This window comes from Pristis pectinata, chromosome 2 (assembly GCF_009764475.1).
Source record: "Pristis pectinata isolate sPriPec2 chromosome 2, sPriPec2.1.pri, whole genome shotgun sequence".
In the NCBI taxonomy this organism is placed as follows: domain Eukaryota; kingdom Metazoa; phylum Chordata; class Chondrichthyes; order Rhinopristiformes; family Pristidae; genus Pristis; species Pristis pectinata.
Window position 1 is genome coordinate 20,631,906 of NC_067406.1, and position 25,880 is coordinate 20,657,785.

The following is a 25,880-nucleotide window of genomic DNA, read 5'->3' on the forward strand; positions in this document are numbered from 1 at the left end:
CTGCCCTTTAAGGAAGGAAGTTCCAAAGACTCACAATCATCTGAGTGAAAAAATTCACTTCATCTCTGTTTTACTTGTATTTTTAAACAGTGATCCCTTGTTCTGGATTCTCCCACAAGGGGAAACATCCTCTCTAGATCCATATTGTCAAGGTCCCTCAGGATTTTAAATGTTTCAATCAAGTCCCCTCTTCTAAACTCCAATAGTACAAGACCAGCCTGTCCAACTTTTCCTCACAGGACAACCCATTCATTGCAAGTGTTAGTCTAGTTAATCTTCTCTGAACTATTTCCAACATCCTTCCTTAAATAAAGAGACCGATACACAGTACTTCAGATGTGGTTTCACTAATGTTTGTTTAACTAAACCATAACATTTCTACTTTTGCAGTTAATTCTCCTAGTAATAAACGGTATCATTCTGTAAGCTATCTTAATTACTTGCTGTACCTGAATAACAGCCTTTTATTGAGTCATGCATGCATCAGGACACCTGGATCCCACCACCTCAGATGCAGTTGAGGCCACAACACCAAACTCTGTGGCACACCACTTGTTACATCTTGCCAACTGGAAAAATACCATTTTATGCCTGTTCTCTGTTGCCTGTGAAGCAGCCATTCTTCTATTCATGGTAATATGTTTCTTCCTACATCCTGACCTTATACAGCCTGGCTGACCTGATGCAGGGTTTCGACCCGAAACTCTGATGTTTCCTTTCCTCCCACAGATGCTGCTCAAGCCACTTGAGTTCTTCCAGCAGATTGTTTGTTGTTCCAGATTCCAGCATCTAAGATAAAATAAGATATTTATTCATTAGTCACAAGTACATCAAAACACACAGTGAAATGCATCTTTTTGTGTTACTGAGAATGTGCTGAGTGCAGCCCACAAGTGTCGCCACTCTTGCGGCGCCAACATACCATGCCCACAGCTCCTAACCTGTACATCTTTGGAATGTGGGAGGAAACCAGAGCACCCAGAGGAAACCCATGCAGACGCAGAGAGAACATACAAACTCCTTACAGACAGTGGCAGGAATTGAACCCGGGTCACTAGCACTGTAATATCGTTACGCTAACCCTACACTACCGTGCCACCCTTAGAAAAGTAGGGCTCATCCAGGATTTGAACCCGGGCCCTCTCACACCCAAAGCGAGAATCATACCCCTAGATCAATGAGCCATCCTGAGCTTTTAGCCTCTGCAACAGTCTTTAATACAATTTAGTATGGTGCATCCCAGTTCCCCTTTATCCACAGCTCATATTTCCTCAAGGAATGGTAACAAATTGGTCAAACATGACTTCCCTTTCGCAAAACCATGTTTTCCTTACCCAATTACTCTGAATTTTTCGAAGTGCCCTGCCCCAACAGTTTTAATAATAGCTTCTAACACTTTCCTTATAAAATATGTTAAATTAACTGGCCTGTAGATTTCTGAAATAAAAATGAAAAATGCTGGAAACACTCAGCAGGTCTGGCAGCATCTGTGGAAAGAGAAACCAGAGTTAGCATTTCAGTATGAAAATACGTCTAGAATCATTAGACAAAATTAAGAACGAATGGGAAAGTGAACTCCAGACATCTTTACCTACAGAGACTTGGAAGAAAATTCTTCATTTAGTTAATACATCTTCAATGTGTGCCAGACATCCTTTGATACAGTTTAAGGTAGTTCACAGGACCCATATGTCCAAAGATAAGCTAGCTCGTTTTTATAACCATATAAATCCTATATGTGACAGATGTAAATCGAATGTGGCTTCTTTGACACATATGTTTTGGTCCTGTCCTCTTTTGGAAAAATATTGGAAAGATATTTTTAACATTATTTCAAACGTATTGAAGATTGATTTACAACCTCACCCTATCACTGCAATTTTTGGATTACCAAGGATAGAGTCTGGCCATTTATCTGCTTCCGCTAACCGTATGATTGTTTTTGTTACATTAATGGCCAAACGATCCATTTTGCTTGAATGCAAGGATCCAATACCCCCTACTACTTTTCAATGGTTTTCTCAAACTATATCATGTTTAAACTTGGAAAAAATTAGGAGTGGTACTGTTGATCCTTCGCTTAAATTTGAAGATATTTGGAGTCCATTTATTCAATATTTTCACATGATGTAGATCCCCTTTCAATAACTTTCCAACTTGGAGGAACGGAGTTGACGACATAATATTGCTCTGTTTCTACAGAGAAATTTTAGCCCAGTTTTTCTTTCTCTTTTTTTGTTGTTTGTTTTCTTTCTTGAATTTTTTTTTGTTTAGTTTATATTGTTTACAATTTTTTTTATTGATTTGGGGTTTTTTTAAATTTATATAATAAATCTTTTTCTTTCTTTTATATTATCATTTACTAAGAGGTTGTTGGATCTACAGATTTTTTTAATATTTTATTGTTCTTTATGATTATCTATGCTATGATTGTTATCCTGATCTCTTTGTATTACATGTATAAATATTGATGCTATATATCAATCTGTATTAATTTGAAAACTAATGAAAAGATTTAAAAAGAAAGAAGCATTTCAGGTCAAATGCTCTGCTCTGACAAAAGGTCGTCGACTTGAAATGTTAATACAGCAACTGCTCTGCCCAAGACTGCAGGAAATTGCAGAGACTTGTGGACACAGCTCTGTTTGAAGTTTGGAAAATTAAATCCAACACATAAACTTTCTCACTAGCCACTTCTTTTAAGACCCAAGGATGAAACCTAATGGGACCGAGAGACTCATCATCCTACAACTCCAACAATTTTTTCAGCACCATTTCCCTGGTGATTGCAATTTTCCTGAGTTTCTCCCTCTCTTTCAATCCCTGAGTTACAACAATCATCTCCATTCTGGCTAGGAATAGACACATTTCACAGCCAAAAGAAAGCATGTTATTGTCAGCTTTTGAACCAGCTCTTTTATTTCTTCTTGAACAATTGAAACACCCACTGAGAACTGGGTGAAGTGATGACAAATAAGCCTAGGGGTTAGGAAAGCTGAACCATAAATAGAGGCCTAGAGAGGATGAACAGGAATCAATGAATTCCCTTGGAAGAGAGGTGATAGCTCTGAGCCATAGATTTCTCTCTCCATTAGTACATACTGCACTGCTAGGCATGTCCAACTACCTGACAGTTTTTAACAGTTTTACTCCTTTCTCTGTATTATTACTCTCTATAGGCTGCTATTTACAACCACGACTTATCCCCATGGCGACCCTGGCCTCACCCTATCACAGATATTCCCTGTGTCCTATCTATCTCTGCCCCACTTTCTCTGAAGTGAAAGCTAATTTGTATTTCTCTCTTATCCAGCTCTGATGAAGGGTTCAACTTAAAACTCTGTTTCTCTTTCTACAGATGCCACCTGACCTGTTGACCATTTCCAGCATTTTCTGTTTCTTTTTATTTCAGAATTCCAGCATCTGCAGGGTCACCAGCTCACTCTCCCACCTCCTGACTGCAGAAGAGGTATGATACAGGACCAAGTGACAATGTTTTAGATATCAGGTTGTAGGAGAAGACCATTCAGTCCCTAAGACTTCTTCCCCTTTCAGATAAATGGCAGCTGCTTTGCTCCTCAACTTATTTTCATACAGAGCTGCTTTATGTTGGCTCTGTGGGACCAGTAAATCACTGCTGAGGATTGTGACTAGGTTAGGTGCTAATGAAGTTCCACCACATTGAACATTTTGCAAAATGTCACAGAAAGGCAAATCAGTAATTTAAGTTTGCAAATGATGCGAACCTTGGTGGAGTTGTGAACAGTGACAAAGGTTGTCAGAGGATACAGCAGGATATAGATCTGTTGGAAATTTGGACAGAGAAATAGCAGATGACGTTTAATTCAGACAAGTGTGAGTTGTTGCATTTTGTGAGGTCAAATGCGAAAGGAAAGTACACAATAAATGACAGGATCCTTAGGAGCATTGATATACGGAGGACCTTGGGGTGCAACACCATAGTTCCCTGAAAGTTGTAACAGAAGCAGATGTGGTAGTAAATGTGATGTGGTACTTTCATCAGTCGGGACATTGAGTATAAAAGTTGGGAGGTTATATTGCAACTACATAAAACTTTAGTTGGACCACAATTGGAATATTGTAGGCATTTCTGGTTGCCACACCACAGGAAGGAAATGAAGACTTTTGCAAAAGTGCAGAAGATGTTCACCAGGATTTTGCCTGGATTGGAGTGTATTAGCTATAAAGAGAGTTTGGATGAACTTAGATTATTTCCTCTGAATTGTATGAGGCTGATAGAAGTACGTAAAATTATGAGAGACAGAGATAGTTCAGGTGAAAATGTCAAATACTAGGGGGCAAATGTTTAAGCCAAGAGGGGGAAAGTTTGAAGGAGAGTTGTGATGCAAGGATTTTACATAGAGTAGTAGGTGCCTAGAATGTGACAACAGGGGAGGTCATAGAGGCAGATGTGATAGCAATGTTTGAGAGGCATTTAGACAGACACATGAACAGGCAGAAAATAGAGGGATAGAGACCACATGCAGACAGATGGGATTAATTAGATTGGCATCATGGTCGGCACAGACATGCTGGGCCGAAGGGCCTGTTTCTGTGCTGTACTGTTCTATGTTCCATGTTTTATGTGCATTGGAAGTGCATAAGAGCCATATGGTCCAATAGGTCTAAGCAGCTTGCATAATGATCCAAATTACGGGTAATTACAAGAATTAAAAGGACCGCTTCAGTTCAAGTGAAGTGCAGCAAAGGCAGACAGAAAGAACTTTCAAGGAAATGACCAAAATCCCCATTCTGCAGCCCAACAAAAGGCTGTTGTTGTATTTGTCAACCATGGTATTTATTGCTTCTTTCCGACTAACTCTCTTCCGTTGAAAAATAAATCAGTCAAATGAGAGTGATAGGTTCTTTTGAATTCTAGTTAACAATGCAGTGGAATTCACATACCTCATTAAAAGTCTATAATTTTATGCAAGATTTTTATAATGCTACTTAAATGTTTTACAGTGATTTAAATATTGATAGTGCTGCAAAGCAGATTAGATGTTGCAGCAATGTACAATCAGCAGCTGGCTTGATTTTGTTGAGTACCAGATGAATCCAACTTCAGTTTTGCTCTCACTACCTTTTATGTAAACTGTTTCACTGGTTCTTAGATAACAGTAGAAATAACACTGTCTCTAGACTCAATCAAATAAGGCTCTAGTGGCTTTCATCAGTTTGATGGAGATTTTCTGGGTGTGTCATTGTGGAGATACTGCACCACAATGGTATTTGGTATTGGTATTGGTTTATTATTGTCACTTTTACCGAGGTACAGTGAAAAACTTGCCTTGCGTACCGATCGTACGGGTCAATTCATTACACAGTGCAGTTACATTGAGTCCACCATTTTTTAAATCCAATTGCCTGATATGCCTCTGGATCATTTAGCATCTGACTTGCTATAGAGAGCAGACAGCAATTTTTAATCCAGGTTAAAATACTTTCAATGCGATCACTGAGTCCTTTTACTGTGCCTTACTTGACCTCTACCACTGCACATTGATCTCATAACCTCGATCATGGTAGATCATAACCAACAACACCAACAGATGGCAGCAACGAGTAGGTTTAATTGATACTAATGGCTATCAGGTAATGAATGCTGCATCTGTCCTATGGATGAACACATTGCATTGTGAAAGAGGTACTTCAGCCCTTTATGGACCATTGATTATAGCATTGCCACCTGTCTGCTAAGAGTTATAGATATTTTTCTTGGGTTGACTGCGCCAAATTATGTGAAAGCAGTGTGAACAGCTAATATCTGATCGTTTTGTTTTAAAAGGGAATCGTTTTCTTAATCTATTCCAACATTGTGGGCATAATCATATTGTGTACGGACATGACATCCTTTGGAATAGAAGAGTAGGTCACTTAATGCCCCTCATCTGTGCACAAACTCGGTGAGGTCCTGGCTGACACGAGAACTAATTCCTTATATCTGCCTTTGCATCATATCTCTTTGTTTCTTTGGATAACAAAAGTCTGCCAGTCATCACTTTAAAATTAGCAGCTAACCAGGTGCCATTGGTGGAATAGATCTCCAAGTTTCCACCACGTTGTATGTGAAAATATTTCCCAATTTCATGCTCGAACAATCTAGTTCAATTAGTGAGATTTTGCCCCTTTGTGTGCCCTCCTGGAGAGGATTCTCAGGAAGTTTACTCGACCAATGCCAAGAAGGAGAGGCTTACAACCAAAGGGACGTACTTGGGAAGGTGTTCGTTCAAAGTAGGCTGTTGGAGAGCAGATCCAAGAGCATCATTCAGAACATTGTCAAATTTTAATGAAGTAAATTGGGAAAAAATCATTTCTCTGGAACTGAAGAATGTAACTTAATATCAACACAAAAGGGGAAAAATCAGAAGAAATGTTTGAATCTAGAGTTATCAGGATGTAAAGCATCATCCCAAGCCAATAAGGGCAGGGGTAGGTGGGAAGAGTGGAGAAAAAATGATAAGATATAATTTTTTAAAAGAGTATAACATTTTGGAGATTTAGAAAGCTAGCAAGGATATAGAGGAACACATGATGAGCTGGAGGAATTCAGTGAGTCAGGCAGCATTTATATTGGAAAATGTACAGTCGATGTTTCAGGTCAAGACCCTTCACCTGGACCAGCGATTATAGAGGGGCATTTTCAGTGTGGTGGAATACTACAGGCTGATTTTAAACCTGTCTGCCCAATGATATAAGGTCAAATGACCAATCACAATGGCTGGACCGACTGCCCCAGTTGATGTCATTGCCTTCCTGAGAGGTGTGTTCGCAAAGTTCAGAAGATCCTGCTTTAAATATGCAGATCAGACTGTGATAATATATTTAAAATTTTAACCCAAGGCTTGTGAGGGAAAATGCTTTGGCTTCTCCACTAGGCAACCCAGAGAAAGCCCACAAAGATGTTAATTGTTTTTGTTTCTCTCTGGGCCTTTATAAGGGAACTTTGGCTCCCTCCCCCTCCCAATCCCTCCCAACAACCTACCTGAGTGCCAGGTCTCATCCTTTCAGGAACACACACTAGCTTCCTGCCACCCACGTTCTTCCTCCTGCTTGCTGCTAGGAGAATAGCTCCCACCAAGCTCAGAAGTTAGTCCTCAGGCCTTGTACTGCTTCTTGATGAATCTCATAGCCCTTTCCCACAGGAATTCCATCAGGAGTTAAAATCAGTCCTTAGGATTCTGTCCTCTGATATGTTTTATTCATCAAAATCTAACTTTTACTTTCCTGCCACTATACAAGGTTTTATTGTCAATTTAAAGGCCTGTTTTGTTTTATTTCAGCTTCACTTTTCATAAAGGCTGGAACCCAATGTCTGTTAAATGCAGAAGAAATTGGTTTTGTTTAACAAAATATTCTTTTACTTGAATAAAAGTTGACATTGGGTGCAAGCACAGAGCTGAAAATGGAGTTAGCTGAAAATGCATGATGATTTACGCAGTCACAGACACTACATTTATGAGTCTCAGTGGCATTCCAGAAGGCCTCGCCAGCGCACGCTCTCATCTGTATTAAACCTTGTTTGCTAAGTTCTGTTCTCCCAGAACCTTAGACCAAGTCAAGTGTGGAAAATGTTCCCTCAGTATCAGCACTGCCAGATGGCACTGCAAGGTTGTGACGAGCCAGCAGGGTCAGATCTTAAAATGTTGGCTTGGTGTCTATTTTAAAAACTCCAACTCGCATTTAGGTAGCATCCTTTTTTGACCTTGGGACACATCCAGCAGTTAATGAAGTATATCCGGTGTGTTATCCACTGTAATGTTGTACTTGGATCAATTCAACCACTAAATACACTTTACCAGGTTTTACGTCACTGATAAGAGCTTAATACAGAAACATAATATTAGTAGATGACAAGTGTTTTCTGATATTGACAATTAAATTCTTCAGCTCCCACTTGAACTCAGTCTCTGGATTGTTATGCTAGGTTTTTAGATTACTGGTCTACCAGTTTAACCATTACATCACCACCAGACCGTTTACTTATAGTCTGAGTATAAGTAAACTTATAAGAAACTGAGTAATGAGCAATATAATAAAGGGCAACAATTAGCCACCGGTCAACGGTGACAGTGAGTCAAAACTACCCCTGTCCACATACAGGAATACATAATCGAGATTATTGCTTTGCCATGGCATTGTGGAAGTGATGCACTATTAGAGTTCCCAGTTCTTGGATGAGAAGTTAAAATTCGGATGGGAGTAATAGATCCCACAATTTGAAGAAGAGAAGGAGAACTCTTTACACACAGCCAATACTTAACCCTCAACCAATATCACCAAGACAGATGATCAGGTCTTTGTCACATTATTGTCTGCAATTTGGCTGCTGTGTTTCCCTCATTATAAAGGCAACCACACGTCCAAACAAATTTGTTCTCTGTAAGGCACATTTGAATATCCCGATGTAAAACACCACTTAAGGGGAGCAAAAGCAGGAGTGTGCATGACAGTGGCATCAATCAAAAAATTCTGTTGTTTCAAATAAAATTAAATTTATTTGGAATATATCAGGTCATAATTGATAATTTTTTAAAGGTATCTATAATCAAGGAAGAGCTATTTATCTGAAGGGTTTTTTTAGAAGATACAGGAGCTTTTTATCTGAAGGTTTTTTTTAGAAGATACAGGAGCTTGAAAGCCAGAAGTCCAGACTTATAATCAGCTTCTTCCCCACTTCTACCAGACTCCTGAATCAATCGCCTCTATGGCACCTCCTTCCCAGTGGTGCTGGCACTGTCTTGTACTCTTAACTCTACCTCTCTTGCTTATTCCACTATTGTCACTTTAGTATTTTTTTGCACTACAATCTTTGCTCTATTCCGATGTTTTGCGTTCATTGTTGTATTTATCACTATATTTATTATTACCATGTATAATGTTTGCTCTGTGAGCTTCATGTGAACAAGGAATTTCACTGCATCCTGATGTATATGACAATAAAGTAATCTATCTATCAATCTTTCTATTTCACAGAAAGTGTTTCATTTGCTGAAAATGGAAATGGGCAATGTGAAGTCATCAGCCAACATCCTGACTTCTTGACCTCATGAGGGAAGGAAGGTCATTGATTAAGAGGCTGAAGATGGATGAGGCTAACACATGGCCCTGAGAAACTCCTGAGGTGAAGTCTTGAGGTTAGGCTGGTTGACTTCCAACAACCATTATCCTTGTGCAAGGTGTGACTACAGTCATTGAAGAGTTTTCACCTTGATGCCCACGGATGCCAACAATGCCCTTGTCTCAGAAATGAATCAACAAACAAATATAAAATGAGAGTTGGGGTGATCAAATATATGGGACAAGCACCAACACAAAAGTAATAGGAAATTTAAGAAAAGTATTTGAAAGCTAGAAGTTCCTATTTTTACAGCAAAGTTATGGCTAGATCTCAATATCATTTTAAATTACTTCAAGCCATTCTTGAGCAACAATATCAGGTCCAATCATTCACAAAACATTGAATCAACATCACTTTAACTTCCATCCAACTCTTCATGTGTGACATGGAGCATTTCCACTGTAGAATTAATAAAATGCACAACATTTTTACCATTTAATTGGCTCTTCCAACATGTTCAAAGGTTGGGTCACTCTTATGTACTGATTGCCTGTAATTATGTTGCCACTAACAAAGCTATACCCTCAAGAAATACCCTTTCTGAACTGTGCATTCCCTGGTTTGGAGGTAGGTCATCGATAATGATGTAATGTTCATGATTACTGCCCCCCCACCATTTCAACAGAAACAATGTATGAAGTGGTTCTGTGGGTTGCAGGGTGGAGTATTTCACAATCAAAGACTTATGGAAAACATTTCAATTTCTTGGCATGCAACTAAACTGATTCAAGATGATGCTCTTCATGTTGAGTTGGAAACTTAAATAAATGGAGTACAGCTGTTGCATTTAAGGAGATTATTAATCGTCGCATCTTTCCAAACATGTCCAATACAAGGCGCTTGCCTATGAGGAATCTCAGGATAGTTTAATGGTGGGAAAATATAAATGAAATGATACAGAGTCAGCAACCTGTGTAACATCCTTTACAATATTTATTGCCGCTGACTTCAATAGAACTTAAAATAGGGAGATCTGCAATATGGACTGTTACTGTTGCCCATTTTACACCATGGCATGGAGTCAATATTTATACGTCTTTCAAATCTTTCAAGAGTGCTAAGTGTAAAAGAAAACCAGATCTGTGCACAAGTAGCACAACCAGGCAGAATTTCTGCATGGGCTCAGATGAGAGGTTGTCATTTGTGCCGTTCCCCAGATGCTCTTCTGAAGGTGTGATGGGAAATCAGGAGATCCCAATGAAAATACTTCTCCAAAAATAGGTTGTTCAAATAACCTAACTCTTTGGTGATCTCTTTCCTGGCAATGGTATACCTGCCTCCCTGTTGTCAACCTCCTACGTTGCTCCAACGATGCTCAACATTAACTCAAGAAACAGTGCCTTCTCTTCCACGTGGGTTCATTACAGCACTTGCGACAAGGCTGAACTTAGCAGTTTCAGGCAACCACCTCTTTTACTCTTTCTCCACAAACGTGGCTGCATTTTTTTTGTTTCAGTTTGTTTCTTTTTTCCTCTACTATCTCTAACTTTTTTGTTTAGGAAAGTACTACCTTGACAACTTTGTCTTCACCCCATTCCTTCTGTTCTCTCCACCCTTCCCTAACCCTGCAACTTAAAACACTCTTGTCTTCTCAGTTTTCTATTTCTGATGATGGGTCCTTAACTCTGTTTATCTCTCCGCTGCTACTGTTTGACTTGCTGAGTGTTTCCAGAATTTCCTGCTTATGTTAACGCCAATGAGGTTTTGTTGCAGTGCATTTGCTGTTGTAATGCAGGGAATGGTGCCACCATTTTCCATGGAGAAAGGTCCCACAAAGAGCTGTGCAATTTTTACCAGACTGTTTTTAGTGATATAGCCTGGATGTTGGGCCAATCTTCACAACCTTCTCTGAGGCAGTGCTATGGAATGATTTACATCCACCTGAGAGAACAAATATAGAGAGAGTTCCCCTGGTGCATAGCTTTCACCCCCACCAGCCTACGCATCCAGGACATCATTGTTCAAAACTTCCACCAGCCTCAACATCATCCCACCACCAGCCACATCTTCCCCTCCCCACCTCCTTCTTCTTTCCACAGGGACCAGTCTCTCTGTGACTCCCTGGGTTACTCATCTGTCCTCCTCCCCAAGCGCCTTCTCCTGTAACCATAAGAGGTGTAAAACCCTTCCCTACAGCTCCTCCCTCACCACCATCTAGGGCCCTGAAGAGCCCTTCCAGGTGAGGCAGAGATTCACATCCATCTCCTCCGACCATGTTTATTGCGTTCGGTGCTCTCGATGCAGCCTCCTTTACATAGGCAAGACCAAGCACAGACTAAGCGACCACTTAGCCGAGCACCTGCGCTCTGTCCACTGTGGCCGTCTGGACCTCCCGGTTGCATGTCTTTTTAATTCTTCTCCCCATTCCCACACTGACCTGTCTGTCCTCAGCCTCCGCTACTGCCATAAAGAAGCTAAATGCAAAGTAGAGGACAGAGCGTTATATTCTGCCTGGATAGTTTACAACTTGATGTTATAAACATTGAATTCTCCAATTTCATGTAAACTGCTCCCCCTCTCTCCATTGTCTCTCTCCTCCTGATCTACCCAGTTCTTCCTGCACCCACCCCAGCCCCCATCACCCTGTTTCTTTCCCCTGCATTCCCCTCCTCCACCCACCCCATCTGCCCATCACCCACACGCCCCTCCCACTAGGTCCCTCCCCCCACTGTTCCCATCTGCCCTCCCCACCTCCCTTATTTGGTACCACACTCCACCTTCCTTCAGATTCCATCACTGCCTCCCTTTATTGCCTCCACCTTTCCCCTCCACCTTTGGCCTCTTGTCATTATTTCCACTCTTCCCTCCCCCACCAGACTCCATCTGCCAATCAACCCCCTTTTCATCTGGATCCACCTATCATTTGCCAGCTCTTGCTCCACCCCTTCCCCTCACTTTATACTGGCTAACTCCCTCCATCTTTCAGTCTTGATGAAACATCTCAACCCAAAATGTTGACTATCCATTTTCCTTCACAGATGCTGCCTGACCCATTGAGTTCCTCAAGTATTTTGTTTCTTGCTTTAGAACAAACAAAGCCTCAGTTTAGAGTCCCACCTGAAAGATTCTAAATATTCACTCAACACCACACTGGATTTCAGACTAAACCTCCATGCTCAAGCCTTTGGAGTGAGACTTGAAACCGCAAGTTTCTGACTCAGAGACAAGGAGGTGACCAATTGAATCACAGCTAACAAGTCTGTCATTTCAAGAATAAAAGCTGGGATCATTTAAGAAATGTTAGATGCCACTATTGAGGGAAGGAATATTGGATAATTTTAGATGGAAGAGTCAAGCTGAACCTAATTGACTTGTAATTATCATGGTTTTGCAATATGTAAATAAATGGAAATAGTGTGGAAGACATAAGGTAATCACATTCAGCCAGGATCAGTGTGTCGTTAAACATTCACTGGGATTAAATGCGCTACTGTATATTTTCACAGCCCATCTGTTCTATAGCAATAAGTGGCATGAGACAGATGAAGTAAATCTAGACTTCAGCCTTATGTCAGACTTTGGCCATCATTTTGACATCAGATGTGTGCAATATCAATTCCCCCGTCAGTTCTGAGCATCTTTTATAAATCAACCCACAGATGCTTTGGATTATTATCTGCCTTTTCAGTATTTCTTGAGTGAGGAATTTGCCAATGTCTTCTAAATAGTTGCTGCAAACCATCAACCAGACCGGGAGTATTATGGACGGCTTTCTCAGAAGTCGTGGGGACTGCTAGAAAAATCAAACACCAGGATCTTGACTCTTTTATTGTCCATTTATCTGTGGCTGGTTTTCCAAGAGTTTGACCTGGGTTTTACTTTCCAGCAGAAATCCAGTGGGAAACCAAGTTGTCGCGTTAATCTCCCACCTGCTTACAGCTATCCTGGAAATGTCTTCCAATGAATCACAAGTTTCTTCCTTCAGTTCCATGTCTCACTTAACTCCATCTGTCCCATTTTGTGACTCAGAATGTGGTGGGAAATCAGACAACTCTAAGGCCACACATTACAAGGGGAGGGTGGCGGGAGGGGTCAGAGAGCTTTTCTCATGGACACTAGAGGAGCAGCCTTACTCACCCTGGTTCTACATTTGAAAGACAAATACATGAACTATTTCAGCCTCTGGTGGACTGTTAATCTTCTGTCCCAGTCAAATAAACCTCCCCAGTCAGGCCCCAACACTTGAATCATATTACTTTCCTTCCAGATTATCAGGAAAACAAAGAGAAAATGAAAATGTTGAACAACCTGAAATGACATCAAAAAAATGCCACTGATATAATGTAAGGAATGGGGCAGACGACTTGTGCACAGCAAGCTCCCCTGGAAACAATGATGGAGAGTTAGAGGTGCAATCAGACCTTTATCTGATGGGCTGGTGGGAACTTGGTTGAACAAGTCATCAAAAACTACAATGTAGTGCCATCCCAGTATTGGACAGGAGTGTCTGCCTGGACCTGTGAGTGCAAAGTTCTTGAGTTGAGCCGTCAATTGCAACTCAGAGGCCAGGGGGCCATGGTTAACAGAGGATGGTTTCAATTGGGCGGTAAGCAACCTGGCTATTTTAACTTCCTGCCCACCTGTGGTAGGGTTAAAATTTGACCTGCTCTTTGATCCTTGAATTAAATCAGACTTGCTATGGTTATGCATGGTTATTTTAGAACATGCATGGTTATTTTAGAACACTTTCACAGCAGGCTTGTTAGATTCATTCAGTAATATTTCAAATAAAAGGATCTCGTTCTGGTTGGTTACCGGTTACTAGTGGTGTGCAGCAGGGGTCGGTGTTGGGACCGCTCCTTTTTACCTTGTACATTAACGATTTGGATGATGGAATAAATGGTTTTGTGGCTAAGTTTGCAGATGACACCAAGATAGGGGGAGGAGTAGGAAGTATTGAAGAGATAGGAAGGTTGCAGAGGGACCTAGACAGTTTAGGAGAATGGGCAAGGAAATGGCAGATGAGATTCAATGTAGGGAAATGTGCAGTTGTACACTTTGGAAGCAGAAATAAGCGGGCAGATTATTATCTAGGAGGAGAGAAAATCCAAAGCACGGAAGTACAAAGGGACTTGGGGGTACTCGTGCAGGATACCTTAAAGGTTAACCACCAGGTCGGATCGGTGGTAAAGAAAGCGAATGCTATGTTGGCATTCATTTCAAGAGGTATAGTGTATAAAAGTAAGGAAGTGTTGATGAGGCTCTACAGGGCACTAGTGAGGCCTCATTTGGAATATTGTGCGCAGTTTTGGGCCCCACATCTTAGGAAGGATGTGTTGACATTGGAGAGGGTTCAGAGGAGATTTACGAGGATGATTCCAGGATTGAAAGGGCTTACGTATGAGGAGCGTTTGTCGGCTCTCGGACTGTACTCACTGGAGTACAGAAGAATGAGAGGGGACCTCATAGCGACATTTAAAATATTGATAGGAAAGGACAGAGTAAATGTGGCTAGGCTGTTTCCCTTGGTGGGTGAGTCCAGGACCAGAGGGCACAATCTTAGAATTAGAGGGTACAGTTTCAAAACAGAGATGAGGAAAAATTTCTTTAGCCAGAGGGTGGTGAATTTGTGGAACTCTTTGCCACGTACAGCAGTGGAGGCCAGATCAGTGGGGGCATTCAAGGAGGAGATAGATAGATATCTAAATAGTCAGGATATCAAGGGATATGGGGATAAGGCCGTAAATTGGGATTAGAATAGTTTTTTTTCTTCTTCTTCCCCCATTCCCCATTTCTCATTTCTATTTCCCTTTCCTTGGAGCAGACTCGATGGGCCAAATGGCCTGCTTCTGCTCCCTTGTCTTGTGATCTTGTGAAATCATGATGTGAAATAATTCAGATTTGTTCTGCTCGATTAATTGGTATCTTAGTTGGGGTCACTAGGAGAATGGGAGTAACTCCAATGGTGCATTAAACCAACCCAAACCTGCCAATTAGTTGGGATTGATTAAGTCCAAATGGACTATGGTTCAATTGAGTAGTAACACTGGAGTCCTGATGGTGAAAGGACTGCAGATCGTCTCTACAGTTCTGACTCCATGGAGATAATTTGTTATTTCGCTCTGATTAAAAATATCTGTCCCCGTCTTTCCCACTCGGAGTTCTGCAGGGAATTCTTGCACTGAAAAGTGAAAAAAGGTTTATCGCAAATTTACAATTTCTTCCTAAATTTTCTCATTGTGTTATTTTTGGAATCCTCAATCTTAAGACACAGACATGGGACTGGTGTAACATTATCCATAAAATTATTCAAAAAGACAAAAACAGAAGTAAGGAAAGGCAATGATATCACTGGAAAACTTTGATGAATCTATGACTGAAATTATCCATAAAGTTTATTGGTGATGTTGTTGATTGCTAAAAGTTCACGGGTCCATGGATAAATCTGTTGAGCATTTCAGTAATTTCAACACTGCTGTCTTTCTACAGTCTGCTGTGTGCTTTGCGCTACCTTTATTCTGCTAACACTCTCAACATTTCTGTAGCTAAGGGCAGAGTTATTCTGGCTGCTGGGTGCATTCAATGGCTAGAGTCGACAGAACCACCGTTTCAGGCAAGAACAGTGTGTTGATGTACTTATGATGGATACATTGAAATGAGAATTGAGCAGAAGGACATTTTAATGAGACTTACATCAAAAAAATGTGACTGACATCATTGCCCCTTTCTGTAGTTTTAATAATGTCAATCAGTGATTATCTGGCATCAGATGTCTCCATGAGCATTAAGTATAGTCATCTGAATAATGTGGTGGAGGCAGATACATTAGGGACATTTAGATAGGCACATTAATGATAGAAAAATGGAGGACTATGTGGGAGGGAAGGGTTAGATAGATCTTAGAGCAGGATAAAATGTTGGCACAACATCGTAGGCTGAAGGGCCTGTACTGTGCTGTAATGTTCTATGTCCTGTGAATAAGGTGGTAGAGATAAAATACTGAACAAAATGAGTCAGTGAGGTAGTTTATCTTAAAAGTCCATGCAGAAGCTAACTGAAATACCAGAGGACCCACCCAACCAAGCTTACCACATTTGGTTGGCAGCTCATTTACTATTTTGTTGAGTTAAAGCAAGAAGCCAGTTAAAAGCCTTATAGAATTTCAAGGCTCTCAGTTTGTTGGTGTGGCCTGCCTATGCTAGTATAAATAAAGTATTGAGAGAAAGCCTAAGCCATGACAGTATGATGTTGTAGAAATAGAAAATGTAAAGGGACTCGTGGCTGAATTAAAACATATTCACATCACTTGTCACAAGATCAGAAATTCTACTCTGTTTTAACACAGCCAAAAAAAAATCCACCGCACAAACAGAAAAAGTAGGAAAGAATGGGTTACGCATAAACTGGAAGAATTAAGTAACACATACTTTGATCCAGATGGAATATGGCTTAGAATCCTCAAGGGATTGAAGGGGGAAATCAATGATTTATTAACTGACAATCTTCAGATGGATGTTGATGAATTGAGTTGTTGTTGAATTTGTGTACAATAAGTAAGAAATTGCAAATTTAAACTGATTACATAGCCTTAATTGTGATATTATAGGATCTGACATTGTATATGATAAGTCCAAATATGGGCAAGATTTGAGCAGATATTGAAAGATGGATGGCTTGGAATTAACTAGCATACACTAAATTATTTGAGTTTTTTTTGATGGGGTTAAGGGGATAAAACTGAGCAGGATAGTTGATGTGATACGTGGACTTCCAAGAGGTGTTTGGTACAGTAGTGAGTCATAGAATAAAGAAACACCAGTAACATGGGAAAAAATAACCTGAAAGAATATGAGGGAAGAACAGAGGAATGAGGACAACTGGATTGCTCTTCCAAAGGACTAGCCAAGACTTGGGCTGAAATGGCCTTTCTTCTGAGCTATGCTTAAAGAAGTTGGATCCATATTACTGAAGACTGAGGCCAAACATTTAAGTTCTGTGTCTGTCCTTCTTCTAAATGTAAGGCACAGGAAGGAAATAGGACTTTCCTAAAGTCAGGGATCACCAAGTGTTAGACCTCTCTATGGTTAAGATACATCAGGATGGAACAGGATTGATGGACAAAGGCCCAAGTGGTAGCTAATGTTCTGTGGAAATGCACTAAGCAATGGAACAGTAAGAGATTTTGGACCAAGATATTGTTGGCAGAGCAACAGTGAAGCTTCAGTGCAAATGGCAGGGCAACTTCAGCCAAGTACAAATGACATATTATATGCAGAAATGATGTCTAAATTGTGCTCTTTGAAGGTAGAATTTTATGATCCTACTCCCCAGAAAACAGAAAATGCTGGAAATACCAGGCAAGTCGGGCAGCATGTGTAGAGAGAGAGAAATACAATTAACATTTCAGGTCAGTGACTAATAAATGTCAGAACTCAAACCTGTTTTGTGTTGCAGAGAAGGGGGAAAGGTAGAGAGAACAAAGGAATCTCTGTAATAGGGTGGAGAGCAAGAGAGACTGAATGATACAAGTGTGGTGGTGCCTGCTGAGAAAGGGTGGCGAAAGCTTGATAATCACAGCGGATCCGTCTGGAGCAGAAGTAACTGGAATGAAATGAACAATAACAGAGGAGCACAAAAAATAATGTCAGAACTTTGAGATACAAAACATCATATCTGAAATAAAAGAGAATGCTGGAAATACTCAGCAGGCCAAGTAGTATTGGTGGAGAGAGAAAAATAGAGTTAATATTGCAGGTTGATAACCTTTCATCGGAATGGGCCAGTTCTATATGAATCAGAATGATTAGTTATCTGAAATTATTGAATTCAATGTTGAATTCAATAATTTCAGATAACTAATCATTCTGATGTTGAGGCTATGACTGGCTATGCTAGCATAAATAAAGTATTGAGAGAAAGCCTAAGCCATGACAGTATGATGTTGAAGAAATAGAAAATGTAAAGGGACTCGTGGTCGAATTAAAATATATTCACATCACTTGTCACAAGATCGGGAATTCTACTCTGTTTTAACACGGCCAAAAAAAAATCCACTGCACAAACAGAAAAAGTAGGAAAGAATCGGTTACACATAAACTGGAAGAATTAAGTAACATATACTTTGATCCAGATGGAATATAGAGTTGTTGAGACATAAGGGTTGAGACATAAGGGTTGTAACATGCTCAATCAAAAGATGGGACTCTGTTCCTCAAGCTTAGTTAGAATTTATTGGAATAGTGTCACAGGTCAAAGACAGAGAAGTCAGCATGAGAGTGGGATGGGGAATTAAAGTGATTGATAACAGGAAGTTAAAGGCCATCCTTGCAAACTGAGTGGAGGTGTATTACAAAGTCTATAATCAAGCTGTGTTTGATTACTCCAGTGTTGGGGAGACCTTCTCACCTCTCTGTCATTTCCCTGCAAAGTTGCTCAACTGGTTGGTGGCCTGTGGAGTACAGTTAATAGATTAAGGACTCTTCATCATTTCTTAAGTCTACCCAAACAGATTCTGTCCTTGACTCTTCCAGGTCATCCAGATATCATGGAGATTAAACAGACAAGGGCCAGTCGAACTAACAGCGTTGATCATTGATCAGTGATGGACACATTTGAGCAACAAATAAAAATCAGGCTATCAGATAGCTATTCCACTAATCTCATGGAGCAATGATTTATGGCAAGGTGCAATGTCACAAACCTAATCCCATGAAAAGTCCTTGGTGGCATCTCCACATATACGGACTCACACAACATGTGTCAGATCTTCAGCCATAGGTTGGTGAATCTGTGGAATTCAATGCCACAGAGGGGTGTGGAGGCCAAGTCATTGGGTATATTTAAGGCAGGGATTGATCGGTTCTTGTTTGGTAAAGGGATTAAGAGTTATGGGGAGAAGGCGGGAGAATGTGGTTGAAAAATATATCTGCCATGATCGAATGGCAGAGAAGATTCATAGAGTACTACAGCACAGAAACAGGCTTTCAGCCCATCTAGTCTATGCCACCTGACCTTCTGCCTAGTCCCATCTACCTGCATGCAGACCATATCCCTCCAAACCCCTCCCATCCATGTACCCATCCAAACTTCTCTTAAATGTTACATTTGAACCCGCAGCTACCACTTCCACTGGCAGCTCATTTCACACTCACACCACCCTCTGAGTGAAGAGGTTTCGCCTCAGATTCCCCTTAAATAGTTCACCTTTCACCCTAAACCTGTGTTCTATTTAGAGAACTGCACACAATAATCTAAATTCGGCCTCACCAACATCTTGTACAATTTCAATATAACATCCCAATTCCTGTACTCAGTGCCCTGATTTATGAAGGCCAATATGCCAAAAGCTCTCTTTATGACCCTATCTACCTGTGACGCCACTTTCAAGGAATTATGTATCTGTATTCCCAAGTCCCTCTGTTCTACCACACACTTCAGAGCCCTACTGTTCACTGTGTACCCTGGTTTGTGCTCCCAAAGTACAACACCTCACACTTGTCTGCATTAAATTCCATCTGCCATTTTTCAGCCCATTTACTTAGCTGGTCAAGATCACACTGCAAGTTTTGATGGTTTTCCTCACTGTCCACTACACCCCCAATCTTGGTGTCATCCACAAGTTTGCTGATCCAGTTTACCACATTATCATCTAAATCTTTAATATAGATGATAAACAACAGTGGGCTCAGCACCGATCCCTGCAGCACACCACTAGTCACAGGCCTCCAGTCAGAGAGACAACCATCTATTTCCACTCTCTGTCTTCTGCCGCTGAGCCAATGTTGAATCCAATTGACTACTTCATCCTGAATGCCAAGCGACTTAACCTTGTGGAGCAGCCTCCCATGTGGGACTTTGTCAAAGACCTTGTTAAAGTCCATGTAGACAATGTCCACTGCCTTTCCCTTATCAACTTTCTTGATAACCTCCTCGAAAAACTCCAGAAGATTGGTTAGACATGATCTACCACGCACAAAGCCATGATGACTATCCCTAATCAGGCCCTGTCTATCGAAATACTTATATATTCTGTCTCTTAGAATACCTTCCAATAATTTACCCACGAATGAAGTCAGGCTCACCGGCCTACAATTTCCCAGCTTATTCTTAGAGCCCTTCTTGAACAACAGAACACAATTAGCTATCCTCCATTCCTCTGGCACCTCACCCATGGCTATGGACATTCTAAATATCTCTGCCAGGGCCCTGCAATTTCTGGACTAGCTTCCCACAAGGTCCGAGGGGACACCTTGTCAGGCCCTAGTGATTTATGCACCTTAATTTGCCTCAAGACAGCCTGCACCTCCTCTTTCATAATCCAGATACGGTCCATGACCTTGCTACTCTTTTGCCTCAGTTCTATCGTCTCTGTGTCTATCTTCAGAGTAAATATGGATGCAAAAAATTCATTTAAGATCTTCCCCATCTCCTTCAGCTCCATGCATAGGTGACCATGCTGATCTTCAAGAGGACCAATTTTGTCCCTTGCTACCCTTTTGCTCTTAATATAGCTATAGAAACCCTTGGGATTCTCTTTCACCCTGTCTGCCAGAGCAACCTCATATCCTCTTTTTGCCCCCCTGATTTCTCTCTTATATGTTCTCTTTGCATTTCTTATACTCCTCAAGTGCCTCATTTGATCCTGACTGCCTATACCTGATATGCGCCACCTTCCTTTTCTTTACCAGTGGCTCAATATTCCTCAATAACCAAGGTTCCCTAAACCTGCTAGCCTTGCTTTTTATTCTAACAGTAACATACAGATTCTGTACTCTCAATATTTCACTTTAGAAAACCTCCCAATTACCAAGCATCCCTTTGGCAGAAAAAAGCCTGTCCCAATCCACGCCTGCCAGATCCCTTCTGATGCCATCAAAGTTGGCCTTACTCCAATTTAGAATCTCAACCAGACGACCAGTCCTATCCTTCTCCATCCTACTCGATGTGCTGAATGGCCTAATTCTGCTCCTATGTCATATGGTCTTATGAAAATTGGTGGTGTCTCTCTAGGATACAGGACAGTGGTTGCTGGATAGTATTTGGAAGCAGAAATACCCTTTGATCCAGATTTTATAGCCCCTGTTGCTGAAATCAACTAATTTAATAAAAACATAGGATTAAACACAGGGTTTCAAATAATGACTCAAAGAAAACATTTACTTGCTGCAGTGTGCAAGTTGATCAGCAGCTGCACAAAAGGAAGTCCAAAAGGATTCTAATATTTTCTCCTTCTAAATTAAGGGATTGAAAGGATAACATTAAAATAAAGAGAAAATGCTGGAAATACTCAGCAGATCAGCCTTATTTCAGGTTTCTCTGCTGTACAACTCTATTTAACTTATTTCAGATTTCCAGCAGCTGCAATGTGATGTTTTGGGTTACTTCATTCAGCGCCACCTCTCTCAGGAATGCACACCTTGAAGAAGCTCTCCGATGGGACTATTTTTGCCTCTTTTACCTTATTCACATTCATTGCTTTCTGTTTCCCCTTTTGCTTTTGATAATGTATTTACCAAAAATTGTATCTATAGCCACATCTCCTCCCTACATGAGTGCATCCACCTCTGATACATTCCACAACTAAATTTCACCCCTCACATTTTGGACGCCTTCATGATCAGAGATACCATCAAAATATCCAAGAAAAGCCTGATCTGCTGCATATATACAGATTTAATTTCTGATTTTTGGCATCTGCAGTATTTGCTTTTGCAATTCAAAAAGATAACTTTGTATGCTAAAGGAAGAAAGGATTTACTTTTATGGAGCGCTTGCCTGAACCCAGTGTCCCAAAGCACTTTACAGCCAATGAAATGCTTTTGAAGTGCAGTCACTGTTGTAATGTAAAGAGTTCATCAGGCAAGTGGCAATGAAATTATGACCAGATGACTTGTTTTTGATGGCTATAACATGAGGAATAATCATTAGCAGGAAAACTTCTGTCCTGGTTTAATAATCACTTGCAAACTGGATGGACCATGAATTTAAAACTTCATCTGAGGCAGTACGAACAGAGGTGTCAGCCAGGACGCTAATGTATTAGTGTCTAGGCTGATACTAATATTTAAGAGGGGTCCCCAGGAGTAATTCTTTGCAGGAGCTTCCAAGAGTAGAGTAATAGTTCCAGAAAATATTTCAATATGATGTTTTAAATGTCAAAAGTGTGTCCTTAAGAGGTGAAAATATAACAATTGCTGATCTACAATATTGATGTTTCTGCATCTTGTTGTGTTCTCAGTATAACCTGAGACAGATTCAAGCTATTAACCTCAGTGTTATTTTGTCAGTGATTTTTGGATCAATACCTCTTTCTGTTCCATTTCTCAAGACATTCCTACCAAATATTACCCACTGTTTGCCCTCATGAAGGGCCCTTACACTACAATAAGACTGGATTTTGAACTTAATTGTAATGTGTGCTTCCAAAAAAGTGCAATTAAATGAATTGGTCAGCACACAGACAAAGATTAAGCAGCTCTTGACTCTTTCCATTGATCTGGAATGCCTATTCAGCTTGCTCTTACTTGCTGAGCAATGAGAAATGAAAGCCCAAACTGTGCAGTAATGTCCTTGTAACATTAGGGTAAGTGAAATAAATCACATGTGGGCCATGGAAATTTTAAAACAAAAAACAATGGAACTCCAAATCAGAATCAGAATTAGAATCAGATTTACTATCCCTGACTTATGTGACATGAAATTTGTTGTTTTGCAGCAGCAGTACAGTGCAAAGACATAAAATTACCATAAATTACAAAAATAAATAAATATTGTTAAAAAGGAATAATGCCAGCAGAAGTGGTAGATGCGAGTTCAGTTGTAATGCTGAAGAGAAGTTTGGATAGGTACATGGATGGGAGGGATTTGGAGGGATATGATCCAGGAGCAGGTAGATGGGATTAGCCAGAAGATCAGGCAGCATGGACCAGATGGGTCGAAGGGCCTGTTTCTGTGCTGTAGTACTCTGTGACTCCATGACTCTAATGAGGTAGTGTTCGTGGGTTCTTGGACTGTGTGGAAATCTGATGGTGGAGGGGAAGAAGCTGTTTCTGAATGTGGGTTTTCAGTTCCTGCACCTCCTCCCCGATGGTGGTAACATGAAGAAGGCACATCCCAGATGGTGAGGGTCCTTAATGATGGATGCTGCCTTCTTGCGGCACCGCCTCTTGAAGATGTCATCGATGGTGGGGAGGGTTGTGCCCGTGATGGAACTGGCTGAGTCTACAACCCTCTGCAGATGGACTTAGTGTTCCACATGTGTATCATTACACACCAATAAAGTCATTATAATGTTGCGTCATGTCATTAATACATCATGGATAAGTACAGGAAACAATCAAAATTTATAATGGAATGCTGACTTTTGAATGCAGAAAACTAGAATGCAAGGGACCGGAGGTAATGCTACAACTACACAAAACCCTAATTTGACAACGTGGTGGTATGAACATTGCATTAGCTAACTTCCTGTAACTGCTCCCCACCCTGTCTCTTTTCTCTCTCATCATGGTCTACCCCGCCTCTTTCCCATCCTCCCCCCTTTCCAACTGCCCATCACCCACACACTCCTCCCAAAGGTTCCCGTCCCCCCACTACTCCCCTCTGCCGTTTCCCCACCTCTGTCCCTTTATTCCATGCTCCACCTTCCTCTCCTAGTAGATTGCATCATCTTCAGCCCTTTGTCACTTCCACCTTTCACCTCCCAGCTTCTGGCACCATTCCATCTCTTACATCTGCCAGTCAAACCCCTACCCCTCACCTGGATCCACCTATAACCTGCCATCGCTTCCTCCACCCCTTCCGTCCACCTTTTTATACTGGCTATCTCCCCTCGATCTTTCAGTGTAGATGAAGGGTCTTGACCCGAAATGTCGACTGTCCATTTTCCTCCACAGATGCTGCCTGACCCACAAAGTCCCTCCAGCATCTCATGTTTTGCTCCAGATTCCAGTATCTGCAGTCTGTTGTGTCTCCTAGTTTGACTTTGCTTGGCGGTTTGAGAACAGTCCTAGCACAATGCTTCAGATAGTGTAGATAGGCCTCAGGAGAGGCATAGGTTCATCAGAATGATATCTGAATTGTAGGAATTAAATTAGGAAGAGAAATTACGTGATTTGGACTTGTGTTTCCTTGTATTTGAAAGGTTTAAGGCTTATTTGATTGGTTTTCAAGGTATTAAGGGGAACTGGCAGGTGAATAGAGAGATCCTACTTCCACAAGTTGGGACATTTACACTGAGGGGCAAAATCTAAACATTACAAGGAAAATGCTGCAGGTGCTGGAAACCTGAAATAAAAATAATAAATGCTCGAGATACCCAGCTGGTCAGGCAGCACCTGCAGAGAGAGAAACAGTACTCATAGGCTGGATCATCTTCACCTTTGAACAGCAGTGCATGACAGAACAGCTATGACCTTCCTATGGGTCAGTGCCTTTATAGCTTCTGCATCTGCAAGTTGCATGAATGAAATATTGAATGAGCCGGAGGTCAAATATAAACACATCAGAGTCTTCACTCCAACCCCTCATGGTTGACACAGTGCCACAACTAGTGCTGCCTCACAGGTCCAGCAACCCAGGTTCGATCCTGACCTCTGGTGTTGTCTAATTGGAACTTGCATGTTCTCCCCTGTGACTGTGTGGGTTTCCTCCGGCTGCTTCCTCATCACATAAGTGTGTAGGTTAGTAGGTTAATTGACCACTGTGATTTGTTCCCAGTGTGTAGATGAGTAGCAGAATATGTGCTGGTGGGACAGTTAAACATAACAGAACATAGAACATCACAGCACAGTACAGGACCTTTGGTCCACAATGTTGTGCCGACATTTTATCCTGCTCTAAGATTTATCTAACCCTTCCCTCCCACATAGCCCCCCATTTCTCTATCATTCATATGGCTATCTAAGAAATGTCCCCAGTGTATCTGCCCCTACAACCTCTGCCAGCAGTGCATTCCACACACCACCACTCTGTTTGGGATTGGGATGTGGGGAGAATAGAATACGTTAGGGTAAGATTAGTATAAAAATGGGTGCTTGATGCTCGGTACAGACTCAGTGGGCTGAAGGGCCTGTTCCTGTGCTGTATATCTCTAATCTCTAGTTCTAGCACAAACCCATTCAATTGAACGGAGTTGCAAACTTTCATTAGAAAGGAAAGTGGAGGTTAAGAATTTTATTTCACTTTATATTTTAATACATTTCCCATAGTTTATTGTATTTTCAACTTTTAATTTTATTGGACAGATCACCGGTTACCTTCATCAATGCCTGTAGAGCTTTTTCTTCTCTTTCAGGAATGCCTTTTGCTTGTGGATAATTTGCTCCTGGATGTCCTGGTGTTCCTCACCAAACCAGTCCAGGTTCTTCTTGGTGGAGAAGCCGAGAGCATCAAAAGAAACGTTGCCAGAAGAAAACCAATGCCAAAGCTGTTGAAGGCTCAACAAAGATAACTCATAGAGAGCACCTCACAGACAACCTACCAACTCCTGGCCAACAGGAGCCACAGAGTGTCTACGGTGTTTGGATTGTCAAGAATTGCATCAAAATTGCCACCTGTGCAGAGACTCTCGGCTTCTCCACCAAGAAGAACCTGGACTGGTTTGGTGAGGAACACCAGGACATCCAGGAGCAAATTATCCACAAGCAAAAGGCATTCCTGAAAGAGAAGAAAAAGCTCTACAGGCATCTGAAGGCTGAGGTCCAGCAGAAAACTCATAACCTTAGGAATTGATGGTGGAAGGAAAGAGTGCATCAAGCCCAACAGCTAGCTAAAAACCATGATGTGTGTTGGTTCTTCA

The 25,880-nt window shown here is 41.1% G+C and overlaps 1 non-coding gene across 1 annotated transcript; it reads right to left on the minus strand.

Moving 5' to 3' along the window:
• Nucleotides 1-1,112: 1,112 nt before the first annotated feature.
• Nucleotides 1,113-1,184, minus strand: trnap-ugg (transfer RNA proline (anticodon UGG)). Its single transcript has one exon. It is a non-coding gene; the product is annotated as a tRNA-Pro (tRNA).
• Nucleotides 1,185-25,880: the final 24,696 nt, after the last annotated feature.